The 13583-nt window shown below is 55.8% G+C and overlaps 1 long non-coding RNA gene across 3 annotated transcripts in view; it reads left to right on the forward strand.

Annotated features, from left to right (window-relative positions):
• LOC146404995 (uncharacterized) overlaps positions 1–13583 on the forward strand; it is a 47789-nt gene that overhangs the window by 25819 nt on the left and 8387 nt on the right. Inside the window, exon 3 of one of the 3 annotated variants that reach the window (XR_014842582.1) lies at positions 3032–4690. The exons of the other annotated variants lie outside the window; for them this stretch is intronic. This is a non-coding gene — a long non-coding RNA (uncharacterized LOC146404995). Of the gene's footprint in view, positions 1–3031; positions 4691–13583 lie in introns of those variants that run through there. 3 annotated transcript variants of the gene reach the window in all.

Genomic DNA, 13583 nt, shown 5'->3' on the forward strand with positions numbered 1-13583 from the left:
TCTGCCGAGACTACTCGTGACGGCCTCAAGTATGACCAGCTTGTGAGCATAGGCCCACTGGACACAGAAAACAGGAGTCGCAGGTGTGGGCCTGGGGCAGTGTCCGTGGCACCTGGCAGGCCCGGCGCTGAGGCTTACGTCCTGCTGACCCCGCGCTGGGCACTGCGAGCACGTGGAGACTCACCTCATCTTGTCGTGTTGAAAGTCAGCCTGGAGCTGATGGTGCGAGCACAGTGCTGGGAGCAGAGGGGGACCTGTCGTGGGGGGGCAAGATGACAGGTGGCACCCTGGGGGCGGCACTGGCTGGACCGGTGGGCCGTGACATTCCCACAGCTCCGAACCTTGGATCCCGTGAGCAACAGCAAGACTCGGGCACAGAGAGGTCACAGGGTGAGGCCTCGGTTAGAAATGTTTCTCGTAGAACTCAGGGGGCTGTGGAGGCCGGAGAGGAGCTGGGGAGGAAGCCGGGGGGGCCACAGGGGAAGAGGTGGAGGCAGGAGGCAGGTGTGAGAAATCTGACGTGAAATCAGCAGAACCCGTGCCTCGCAGACGCGAAGGGAGGATGCAGAGAAGGAGCCCTGGGCCTGCAAGTGGCTCCAGGAAGGGGGGTTCCCTGGCGCAGGTGCGTTTGTCTGTCTTTGGCACTCGGACAGACAGACGCTCTTACTGAAAGAGGGAAGCAGAGACCGGATGGCAGAGGGGCTTTTGGGGAATGAGGTGGACTCTGATGAGAAACTGCCCAGGACCACCTTGCCGGGAGCTGCAGCGGGTCTGGAGTGGAGGCACTGGAGGCGAGGCAGCAGTTACAGCCCTGACCTTGAGTGAGAGCTTCCCGGGACCCGTCTGGAAGGAGTGCGGAAGGCTTGGGAGACAGCCCTGGGGAGCATCCGTGTGCAAGAGGCGGGAACACGGAGGGAACCTCCGGGGAGACGGGAGAGAGGTGAGGAGAGGCGGGAAGTGGCTCCGGGAAGGCGGTTTCCCGGGAACCCAAACAGGAGGAGCAGGAGGAGCGGAGACGGTGACCCGGTGCCGGCGAGGTCCGCGGCGTCACGCGGCTCAAGACTGTACCCGGAGTCTGGACGGAGGCGGCCTCTAAGGATCTGGCCAACTTCAGGGCCACGGCGGGGCTGCAGCGCCCAGACACCCAAGCTTCCCCCCATGAGCAAAGGGCGCTGCCGGCTGCGGGCTCTGAACACACCGGAGCGGGAAGCTGGCAGGAGCGGGGCAGGGGCCCAAGAGAAGTCTCATCTGTTTCACTCCTGGAAACGCAAGGGCCAGGGCCCCAGGAGGAGCCCTCTCCGTTCCTGAGATAACGGGGGACGGGGTGTGGGCCAGAGACAGCCTCGTGGCCGTGAACCCTCCACGGGAAGGGACGCGCTCTCCGGACGGGGAGGGCGGGGATGGAGAGCCGCAGCCACGTGTGTCGCTGGGCATAAAAGGGTAAATGCGGGGGTCTCCGCTGTTTGTCGTGTTCGGTACAACACAGGACAGAGGAGCTGGTCCGAGGTCGAGGCGAACGCCGTCTTCTCGGGGGGTGAGTGGGTCTCCGCGTGGGCTTTCACTCGCTTTTCTGGGCCAGCGCTGCTTGGAGCTGGGCGCCCCCACCGAGCTGATGCAGGCCTGGTCTTTCTTCCAGGGCAGAGGGGCAGAGATGGGTTCTTTCCCCTGTATTCTTTTCCCTTCTTTCTTAAGACACATTTTCTTGGCTCTGAGAGCGTCTCATGACTAAAAGCTCTGACAAGGCCAAAGTGGAGGGGCTGTGTTCAGTGCCAGATGGAGCCATTTCAGAGGCGCGGACACGTGTGTTTCAGCCTCTTCCTCCTTCCTGCTGGCTGGAATGTGACAGCAACGGCAGGAGCTCAGGCAGCCTCCTTGACGTGTGAGTTATGAGTGGTGTAGGGGGTGCCAGAACCACACCACCAAGGGAATCCAGAGTCCCTGAAGTTTGAGGTGCTCTCAGACCAGGCCACAATGGTGTAGCTCCAAACCGAATTTATTCGGGTTAAAAATAAAACTTCTGTCTTACTTAAGCCCCGGTCATTTGGGGCGTTCAGTTACTCACGCAGCTGAAATTATCCCAAATAATAGAGACAGACAACAATCACATAAACAGATAAATATGTTAATATAACTTGTGATAAGGGGTCTGATGGCTACGCCATCACACAGCGATACAGACTCACTGAGCAGGACCAAGGGCTTCCCAAGAAAAGACTGCAGCGAAAGCTTCATAAAAAGTGGGCCTTAAAGGGGAAAGGGAGTCACGGCCACAGAGATGTGGGAGAGCGTTCCTGGCCAAGAGGATATGCCGTGTTTAATAAGATCGCGCGTGAGCCACGCGGGCGGGAGCTCCTCTCCACGTGGGGCTGGGGCTGCGGGCACCGCCGAGCCGGGTGGCTGGGTCCAAGCAGAGACCGCGGGCGAGGGAGGGGCCGGAGGGGAGGCTGGGGATCCGGGGGTCGGGGGCGTCGGGCAGGGTTCATACAGGAGCCTGCGGCTTTTATTTGATGGTTTTTGAGAAATGTGCGCTAAGTTTCATGTGCTTCCTAATGTGTTTTACAAATCTGAGCAGAAGAAAAGCTGTCACCAAAATTTCTTCTTCCCTTGGCTGGTATAAAACAGTCTGCATGTACGGGCGTCTGAAGAGGGGACATCTGTCCCGCTGTTGTTACTGGCTGCGCTTAAACTGCGGGTAAATTAAGTCGCTGAAACGAGGATAAATACAACGTAATCGGTAATAAGATGTATCCTCTATAACTGTACAGGAAATAGTTTAATTTAGAATTTTCCTCAGTTAAACCTTGCTTTTAAGGCATTATATCAGAAATTAATACACTAAAATTTCTCTTACTGAAATAGATTTTCTAACTAACCACACTTCTTGGCGTATATTTTTAAATTTTCCAGATAGGTGACTGCTTCCTGGATACTTTTGCTTAATTGTGAAACACGGGTCTGTGATTTAACCGTGAGGTAACAATGGCTGGCTTTCAAAGTTAAAGCTATCTGGTGTTTATTCTGGTTTTTTCAGGCCCACAGTGTTTTCCACTGTGCTGATTAGAGAGGGAGCTTGGAGCCTCTGCAGCTAAACCAGCGAAAGGCCGCAGGCTGGGCCCCGGGGACGGTCTTGGGAGGAGAGGTTCGTGGAACTCCGGCCGCCACGAGCAGCTGGGCCCAGGCCTGCCCAGGAGCAGACACAGCACAGAACCAACAGGGCCACTGCCTCCCTGAGACACATGGTGACCCAGTGACCCACCTGTGACCACATCTGGCCACCTTGCAGGCCACACACAGGCACGACCCACAGCCCTGCCCGCCCCCTGGGGGGTCACGAGCCTCCGTCCGCAAGGAAAGCATGGTTCTCGAGCCTCCTTCCCGGCTCAGCTTCAAAACCGAAACAGGATGGATCACCCGCCTCCCGAGGCCACCCATCCAGGACCAGCCCCTCACCCCTGCAAAGTGACCCATAGCTGCGTGCTGCCCCCCTCACAGGACACCCTTGGGTCCCCGTGTGAGCCTGTCCCTACAAGCCTGGACAAAGAGTCCTGCCCAGCAGCTGGCCCTGGCCTTGGCTCACGGCCCCACCTCTCTCCGCCCCTCCTCGTCCCGTCACACCTCTCACTGAGTGACCCCACCGTCCCCACCCGACCCTGGTCCCTGTGGCTCTACCTCAAGAGCCTTGACTTAAGCGCTTCTGCCAAGTCTGCTCTGCACACACGTGTGGGTGCCAACGCAGAGCTCCAGGGCGCGGGTGGCTTTGGTGTCAACTCTCACGGTGACCCCACGCAAGAAGCGCCCTGCCTGCTTGTGTACGTGCGGGAAAGACGAGCCCGCCTCTGCTTCCCTCCAAGACCGCTGTTGAACTTGAACTTCCAGGAAAGAGTCGGGAGGCCACGGCCCGTGACGCGACATCTCCAGGAGAGTCGAGGCCAGAGGAGGACTCTGAGCCACTTTGGAGCCTGGACTCCCCAAGGGCCCTTGTGTGTCGCGTCCTGGGTTGTCGCCGTCCTGGGAAGGGATGGGTCCCACGTGGACGTCTGGGGTTCACGTGGGAAAGTCGAGCTCTCTGTGCTCCAGAAACGTCAGTGACAGGCTCAAGGTCACCGAGCCCAGGAAGGGACCAGCAGTGAGGCTCCAGCTTTCCAGGAAGGCAGCCGACACCAAAGTCACGCACACCCAGCCCCAGACTCGAACTTTTCTCTCCGCTGTGACCTGTGATGGGGGAGGAGTCTCGGCTCTGGGCCAGGAGGAAGGTCTGGGCTGCTACCCCAGCCACCCTGGAAGGCGGGTCACGCGCAGGGGGCTGAACAGGGAGGGTCAAAGGACAGCCCTGCGGACCCCCCGCTGCCCTTCCTCTGCCCCCCCCCACCTGCGGGCGCTGGTGCCGGTGCCAGTGCCGGCCGCCGCGGTGAGAAGTGTTTCCTCGCTGGCACTTCAGCCCCACCTGCAGAGTCTGTTTCTCCCGGCCCGGAATAGCTCAAGTAGGCTGTGACCTCGGCAAGCACCCTTGAGAGGCTCTCGAGGCGCCTTGAGAAATTGCACAGAAGGCGCCCCGCATCTGGCTGGATCTATTATTCATGCATGCATGTTGCAGAGAGCGCGGTAATTTAGTCTCGGAGAGCGCGCCGCAGCAGCCGTAAACCACGTCTCGTGGGCTCCGGGGGAAAATGATCTTTCCTTTGCTTGAGCGAGGGTCACGCCACGGATGCGCACAGATGGAGCGGAGGGGCCAGGAGGCGGCGGCGGGCGGGGGTGGGGGACAGGGCTTCTGCCCAGGCCATCCAGACCCCACGCGGGGGGCAGGTCCGCTCCAGCCACGCCTGGGTGACCTTCAGAGCCCTGCTCCACTCACGGGCAGAGGAGACTCTGGCTCGAGGCGCCCTGACCTCCTGGGTCAGTCAACCCCCTGCTCCCTGCAGGACCAAAGTGAAGGGCTTCGTGTCCCCACCGTCCGTCACCAGGGGATGGGTGTCCCTCTTTCCCGCTCCAGGGACCCGGGTCCACGCACAGCGCCCGGCATATTGGGCCCCAAATGTACTTCTTGTGTATATTTATTTCCGTCTCCGTAGCTCTCGGGAGAAAAGGCCTAGCTTTTCTGTCTGTGGAGACTATTATAAATGCAGAAGCACAGATTTCACCAGAAAACACAGCACCAGGAGGGCAAATTGACAGACACTGACACACACGGCTCATCCACGGAGGCGGAGACGAAAATAAAGATCAGGGGAGAGACTGACGGCTGCTTCCAGACGCCGAGCTGAGCTGAGGGGGCGCTCGGGGACGCGGGCGGTCGGGCCCACGCTGGGTGGCAGGTGCGGGCCTCCACCTCGATCCGTGAGCGGCCCGGGCAGCGCTCTGGCTCCTCCCGCCGCCGCGCCAGACTGTCCTTTCTAGTCCCTGGAGCCCTGCTCCTCCCCGGAGAACGAGAGCATCACAGAGCAGATGCGTCAGCCTGGCCGCTGGTCCCGCAGCCCGTGAGCCCGAGTCCCTGGCACGTGGGGCCCAGGCCCCTGCCGGCCCTCCAGGACTCCCGCGTCCATCTGGTCCAGGACTCCCGCGTCCACCAGGTCCGGGACTCCCCGCGTCCACCAGGTCCGGGACTCCCCACGTCCACCGGGTCCAGGACTCCCGCGTCCAGTGGGTCCGGGACTCCTGCGTCCATCAGGTTCAGGACTCCATGTCCACCAGGTCCAGGACTCCCGCGTCCACCAGGTCCAGGACTCCCGCGTCCACCAGGTCCGGGACTCCCCACGTCCACTGGGTCCTGCTGGCTGCACGTCTTCTCCTGCCACGTGGCCCAGAGGGGACCTTCCTCAGTTTCTCATGATGCTTGCAAAGGCCGCCCCAGATGCAGGAAGTCGGGCCTCAGGCCCGAACGGGACCCAGGCGGCACGCAGGGGCCCCCAGGCCGAGGGGTGTTGCCTGTCAGAGGCCCACGTGAGCTTGCTCCCGCGGCACTGCCGCCTGCTCGGGGCCCCTGCTCTGTGGAAGCGTGACCTGCCCTGGGGTGGGGGGGTGAGGCCCTGTCCTGCACAGAGTAGCCCCTCTAGGTGCTCGGCAGGGGTGGGGTGGAACCGAGTGTTTCTGCACGTGACAGTGACCCTGGGAAAGGCAGCCCTCCGAAATCTCTGGGCCTCTGAAGCTCTGAGGGTCTCACCCCTGACCTTGAGCAGCCCCTTGTCTGGCAGAAGGAGGTCACAGGGGAGGTAGCTCCATCCTCTCGGCCCAAAGCCAGGCCTCGCCCGTGCCTCACTGAGTACAGACGGGATTTCAGCCCCCATCCGTGTCTCCCCACTGCTCTGGGGGAGGCTGGAGTGTGACGGGGGCTGAACCGGGCTGGGTGACTCGTTGCTGGTCCAGGCTGGGGCGGCTGCAGCCTCGGCAAAGCCATCCTGTGATAAAGTCACCCACAGAAGTCCGAGGCCCCTTTGAGGTTTTCATTCTGTGATAACTGGCCTCAGCCTTGGGACCCCCCGCCTTGCAGGATCCTGCGTCTCCAGGCCAGGGCCCCAGGGCAGCCCTGAGCGAGGTGGGCAGGGAGAGGGCTGTTGCAGTGCAGGGGGGGCAGTCCCATCAACCACTGCTGGAGGGGGCGCGGCGAGGCCCACCCACCCCACCCACCCCAGTCCCCATGGAGGCGCTGGGCCAGGCTTCTGGGGCCCCAGAAGGTGAGTTCCTAGGCCGGCAGCAGGAGGCTTGGGCGCGGTCTGAGACCCACGTGTGCGCCGCCAGCCACCTCCTGGGAGCGCAGGGCCTGATGGGGACCCTGCGGTCTGGGCTGGGATGGGCACCCACCGCTCACTGAGTAAAGGCCATTTGTCAAGCGCCTGCTGTGTGCCAGGCCTGAGTGGCTTGTGCGGTCCGTGTCCTGGGTGACCGACCAGCCCGCAGGCGAGAGTCCAGGGAGGGCGAGGACTGCTGGGCGTCCCCTGGGAGTGGTTCCCTGGGCTGATCGCAGACCACAGACTCTGAGGGACATGCAGGAAACGTCAGGCCAAGGAAGGAAGGAGTCTTTAGGACGGGCTGGAGGGAGGGGTGGCCCCAGCCCCTGTGGGTCTCGGCAGGTGCTGGGATGGGGGCCACCCCATGGGGAGCCTGGGTTGGCGGTGACGGGCCAGGCTGGAGGCAGGGACTTGTACGGGACAGGTGAGTGGCCAGGGTTGGATGTGGCAGCGGTTGGGGACTGGGAGAGGCAGATTGGGGAGCTGCCGAAAAGCCCAAAGCCTATGGCCTCTGACACTGGACTGCCCGGCGGGAGGAGGGCGGGGTCCAGCTGAGAGCTTCCGGTGTCCCTCTCTCCGGGCCCACGCACGGGGCACGTGGGAGCTACGGTGCCCCTGACCCTCTGGGCCCCAGAGAACCTCAGGTTCCCCACAGGGCACCCGGCTCCCCTCGGCGAGTTTCCGATTTGCACTGAGAGGCAGCTTCTTGTCCCTAAAATCGGACCTGCTGCTCTGGGTGGGGGGCCAGACTGTTGTGTGTGCAGATGACGTAACCCAGTTTAGGGCAGGAGGCGGGAGCGAAGGGTTGGGCCAGGAGCCTCGGTAAACGTGAGCTTCCTGTCCGAGCCCCCGGCCCCCCCTCAGCTCCCGTGTTTGACCAGGTGATGTTCATTCCCACGTCCCACCCACCATGAGTGACTGTCTATCTCTGGAAGTAAGTTTGTCAGGGACACACCCAGGGGACCCCCGTGAGTCCGGCTCCATGTCCCCTCCCCTCCTGGGGCAGCACCTGTGGGTCCCTTGTAAGGAACGAACAGGCAGAGGCGATGGGATTGCCCTGCAGCTGGTGGCAAATGTGTCTCAGATGTGATGAGACCCCTGCTGGGTTTGCCCTAAGGTAAATTTAAAAAGTACCACCCCGGTGGGCCTGGCCTAATCAGGAGAAGCCCTCAAAGGGGCCGGGGGTCTTCCTGGGATCAGAGACTGGAACCTGCTGGCCTTGAGAAGCCTGCTGACAGCTTGCGAGGGCTCGCGTGGCAGGGAACCAGAAAATAAATCGAGCAGATCTGCGGATGGAGAGAAGCCCATCCTGGCTGAGAGTCAGCAGGAAAATGGGACGCTGGTTGTACAGTCTCAGGAGCCGAGTTCTGACGTGACCACATCACTTGTAGGAGATGCAGAATCCAGAAGGGAGCACATGCCAGCTGAAACTGTGATGGCAGCCTGGGGGCCCCGAGCCGAGGCCCGGCTCAGGCAGCCTGCCCCCTGGCCCTGGGACACCAGATCATAAAGGCGAGTTGTAAGATCTAAGTGTGTGGTCCTCTGCCACACAACCTTAGGCCACAGAGCATTTGTAAAGGCGGGTCTGTTTTGTAAGTGTCGCCGATTTACAGTACGGTGTGAGGTTCAGGTGTATAGCACAGGGATCCCCTCACACCTACTCACATACGTGTATATATGCACATACACAGGTACGTGTGCAAAGAAGGTATGCATATTCTTCTCCAGATCCCGCTTCCTTACAGGTCATTGCAAAATGCTGCATGGAGCCCCTGCGCTGTACGGCAGCACTGAAAGCTGCTTCTGCTATTCATCGTCCTAGCAGAGTCCTAGAAACTGTCTCCACCAGCTCCTTGAATTTCATGGATAAATGCGTTTAGAAACGAGAGCCCGCATTAGCCCTTTCTTAGCCTCACTCTAACAAGAGGCTGAAGAGCTCACACCCAGACCCGCTCCTCCAAGAGGCCACACAGCAATCGCGGGGTTCACCTTCATTCTTCAGTGGAGACATAATACTGCTATCCTGGGGGCGGCGGGTCTGACGGCTTCCTTAGGGTTTTACATATTAATTTTGATTGCAGAATAAATGTGACAACATTTAGCAAGCAGGTCCTACTTTTTCTATTTTCTCGGGAAGAAAAGGCTTCCCCAAAAGCAACCAACTATTTGGGGCCTTTTGGACCGAAGATAATAATACATCAATAAACCCAATTTTTAAAATACGCTAAGATCAGTAGTCACAAAATTAATAGGAACTGCATTTGGGATGCGAAGAAGAAGGCACTGGCTATTGATAAGCAGAGATGCAGGGGAAGCTCCTGGGGCAGAAGAAACACTGGGCGGACGAGGTGGGGGTTACTCACAGCCAGGAGATCAGTTCAAGCCGAAGGCAGGAGTAGAGGGTGGGGGTGGGGAGGCACCTGCGCCCCTGAATTTGAGGACTGGGACACAGAGGGCTAACTTTAAAGAAGAAAGGTGACGTGATAAAAACCATACTTTAGGAAATAAATCGAGCAGGTCTGGGGATGGGTGGGGGAAGAGGAAATGAAGACAAGGACAAAGGTCTGTGCATCTGGACCTGGAGGTGGGGAGCACGGCGGCAGATGGGGTACCCAACCTCTAAGGCCGCACACCCCGTAGCCGGAAGAGGCACGGCTGTGGGTGGATCCGTGACCACAGTTCATCTCCCCTTTCACGGAGGAAGAGGCTCATAGCCTGGCGGGTCCTTCCCAAGTCGGGCAGCTAATTAGTGGCCAGGTCACGGCTGGACAAAGACTCGAAGGTGGCAGGTTATCTGCAGGTCACCTTGCCTGCAGCCACCTTCCGAGGCCTTCCTACCACGGTGTGTGGGCAACGGTACTGGGACAATTAGTTAAATTTCTCTTGTAGTTCCCCAGACTTCCCCTTTCTCTGAGCACCTCCTGCTCCTCAAGCTTGGTCTCCTTCGAGGACGTCAACAGGGCGTTCTCAGTGGCCTGAGCAGATGATGGGTTACACGCGTGTCTTTGTTCACTGGCTGGGCTGCTCGGGATGGTTTATCAAATCCTCGTGAGCTTTCCTTCTGGCTCTTTATCAAAGGCTTAAGAAAGGGAGTCTATTTGTATGTTCAGATGAGGAAAAAGAACAACCACTTTAAAAGATAAGAGTTGGAATTTATAAGCCTTTACAAACTGTTATTTCTTTCACCGAGAGAAAATAAAAATGGGAGATAGTAAGGAGAGGCAGTGGTTTTGCAGATACCATCATTCAGAGGATTTTGAAACCTGGTATAATTTATCATTACATAAGATGCTTTGGTCTGCAAGATCGAAAGCAAATGACGTTATCTATCTACATACAGCCAATTGAATTGCCTCTTCAGAACCCCAGACAAACATTTCATTAGTTACCATTCATCAGTAAATTGGGACGAAACGCCAAAACACTGCTTCTTTAAAAAAGCTGGATTGCATTTCCTACATATGGTGCTTTAAAAAATAATCATTTATATCGCACTTTTCCTGCAAGTGTTCACACTATGCTGCTTTCCAAATATTTGCATAGTCTTTGTGACCCTCTCCTTCAGTCACAAGCATTATTCTTTTCATTTCTGAGGACCGGGGAGGAGACGCAAACTCTTCCGGTCATGAAATCAGGTGATTTCAGCCAGGAAAACCATGAGTGCGTGCAAAAAGCTATTGAGTGACTTCAGGCCACTGCTGTGCCACTGTTTTGCCTGAACTTGGCAGATGTCTGACCAAACTGACGGAGGGACCTCTGCCCAGAACTTAAAAGTGGGTTAGAGGGATGCGCTTGATTTCATAAGAAGACGTAGAGCTTCGTGTTGAGAAAAGCCCTGACATCAATCACATGGTGACTGCGGGGGCTAGAGCAGTGGCCACTTAGGAAGACTGGCTGAGGACTGGGAACGAGCAGGTGGCTGGCCGAGAGGAACCTCACAGCCTCCATCCTAACAGCAAAGGCCAGAGGAGAGCAGTCGTCAGCCTTCCCTGTTTGACTACCCATCGCATTCCCTGAACTTCCCATAAAACCAACCTGAGGATTTCTGTTTGCATGAAGATGGAGATGCCAGCCACAGACCAGTGTCTCACTGAGAACAAGTAGAAAAGTCAGATTAAAAAAACCCCAAAAACTTGGAGTTCCCATTGTGGCCCTGCAGAAATGAACCCAACTAGTATCCACAAGGACGAGGGTGCGATCCTTGGCCCCACTCGGTGGGTTAAGTAAGGATGCAGTGTTGCTGTGAGCTGTGCTATAGGCCGCAGACATGGCTTGGATCCTGCATTGCTGTGAGCTGTGGTGTAGGCCCCAGACATGACTCGGATCCAGCATTGCTGTGGCTGTGGTGTAGGCCAGCAGCTGCAGCTCTGATTTGACCCCTCACCTGGAACCTCCATATGCTCTAGGTGTGGCCCTAAAAAGACAGTAGTGAACAAAACAAAACCAGTTTGTTGAGAAGACATGAGAGACCTGGCTTTGCAGCCAAGACTTGAGACACGAGGATCCCAGCAGAGAAGGAGTCTCTGAAGTCACCAGAGCTGCTGCTGATCTCATGAGTGTATGAGACGTGCAGGGACCAAGGAACAAGGATGCTGGCATAAACCAGGATGCAGGTACAAGGGATTTCTTCGTAAATGTGTGGCTCCCCCGGAGGCATTTGCCATGTTCTTAGGGTGAATAGGGAAAGAGGCTAAGAAGCAAAGCACAAAGCCCAGGAGTTTGGGGTTTGAAACAATGGGATTTGGGGTTCCAAAATTTGAATTTAAAAGGTAGCTAGGTGTTAGTAAATAGTCTAGGGTTTCAGTTGGAAAGCTTGGGGGGCCTCTATAGAAGAAAGAAAGGCAAGAGGTATATGGAGACTTACAAAACTGCAGATGAGCAAACGAGCAGCCCAGCATCCTGGTCATGAATGATCTCAGCCCTGATTAGAATAAAGACAGCTCCTTTCCTGGTTTGGGGATCCAGAAAGATGCACTCTCTGAAAGAAGACACTGTCATCTGGAGCCTTGACCATTTTTCATGCAGTGACCAGTATTTCATCCAAGCTCACCAGGTGTAACCAAGAAGGGAAGTAAGAAAAAAAGGAAAATAGGAAAAGAGCCCCATATAGTCCCTTCGTTGGAGTTACAATACTTAAAAATGGCTCTGATTACTATGTTGAAGCAAAGATGAGGAATTTAAGCAGAAAATCCAAATCCATAACAATTGTAGCAGTAAAAATTTCAATAATTGAAACTAAGATTCAATTAAGTAATAGCCAAGTTTAAAGCATGGAAGAGGGGATTAGAGTGTGGGATGATAGATTAGTAAAAAAAAAATACCCAGGCTTAAGCAGGAAAAAGGAAAACACAGAAAATAATACCAGAGACACGTGGGACATGGGAAAGTTTAACTGTCACTGGAGTACTGGGAGGGGGGCGAGAGAGAACTGGGGGGTATTTGAAGAGATAATGCTGAGGATTTTCCAAACTGATGATCACACTCAAGTCATAGGTACCCAAAGTAGTACAGACAGGAGGCAAACCCACCCGACACATGGCAGCAAAACTGCTCCAATCCAAAGACAAAGAGGGTAGTCTTAGAAGTGGGCAGAGGAAAAGGCGGAACAAAAAGACTAACGGTGGACATTTCCACCGGAGCAATGGGAGCTGGAAGACAGTGGAATAGTGCCCTTAAAGGGCTGAAAGAAAACAGCTGAAAAGTTGGGCTGCAGCTGGAGAAAATGTCCTCTACCAGCGAAGGCAAAATAAATACCTTTCCATCACGGAAACGCTGAGAGGTTTTGTTGCCCCTCAGTGCACATGGAAAGAAATAGTAAGAAGGATGCTTTAGGAAGAAAGAGAATGATTTCAGAGATAAGCACAGATATCTTGTAAAAGAATTAAAACAAGGGGAAGGGAAAATGGGAAATATATAAAAACAACCAAATATTAACTGAATGAGAATAACATCGGACGTGGTCTGAAATACATGGAGAGTAAAAATGTGTGAGGATAACAGTCAGAGAAGGCTGGCTTTCTATCTTGTAAGAGTACATCACTGGCTTAGAGAGGCAAGTGTCAAGATACATCAGGCTATTATTAATCATAATCCTGAATTTATATAGAAAGGACAGTTTATGAAATTAATATGATAGGGGTAAATTTTTAAAAAATACTGGTTAACTCAAAGTAGAGGAAAGAAGCATGACTTTTAGACTAATGATGCCACGCCTGAGTAGAAACTCCAAAGAAAAGTGCCCATTTGGGGACCAAGAGCCATGTACAGTGACGCCCCAGCAACATTACGCCTAACAGCCCAAGGAGAGTTCGATGGATACAAACTCTGGTCTGTGCGTGTCGTGGAACAGGGCAGCGAACAATAGCAAACCCCTGCCACCTGCCAGAACATGAGTTAACGCCGCACAGCACTGTGTGAAGGAGACCAGACACGAAAGGCTACCAGCTAAGGTGTGGGGACGGGGGCCAGAGCAGTTCCTCCACTGATGGCGTTGGACCTGAAGGGTTGTCCGAGGATGTTTAGAACCAGCACGTTTCTGTCTTGACCTCAGTGTTGATCACACAGGTGTGTTCACTTTGTAAAAACTCATCAGGGTGTGTATTTAGAGTCCATGCACTTTTGTCAGTATTATCTTCTGATAGACAAAAATAAACACGGAGGGGGATCTCGCACTCTCGTTGTGCAGCTCAGTGGCCTTAACACCTAACTCCGTCCCCACGGGTGAGACACACAGCTTCCCAGGAACCTTTGCAAAGCAGATGCCTCCTTTTCATGCTCTCCGTGCCGGCCTTCCTTCTGGGCGGGGCTCCATCGTAACCATCAGCCTGGGCATTGCAGGGGTGCTATTTATTTTGGTTCTAA

The sequence above is a fragment of the Sus scrofa genome, chromosome 3 (assembly GCF_054392235.1).
Source record: "Sus scrofa isolate SSC_HxYL_T2T_F1_AM1 chromosome 3, Sscrofa_HxYL_maternal_Yorkshire_Landrace_v2.0, whole genome shotgun sequence".
In the NCBI taxonomy this organism is placed as follows: Eukaryota; Metazoa; Chordata; class Mammalia; order Artiodactyla; family Suidae; genus Sus; species Sus scrofa.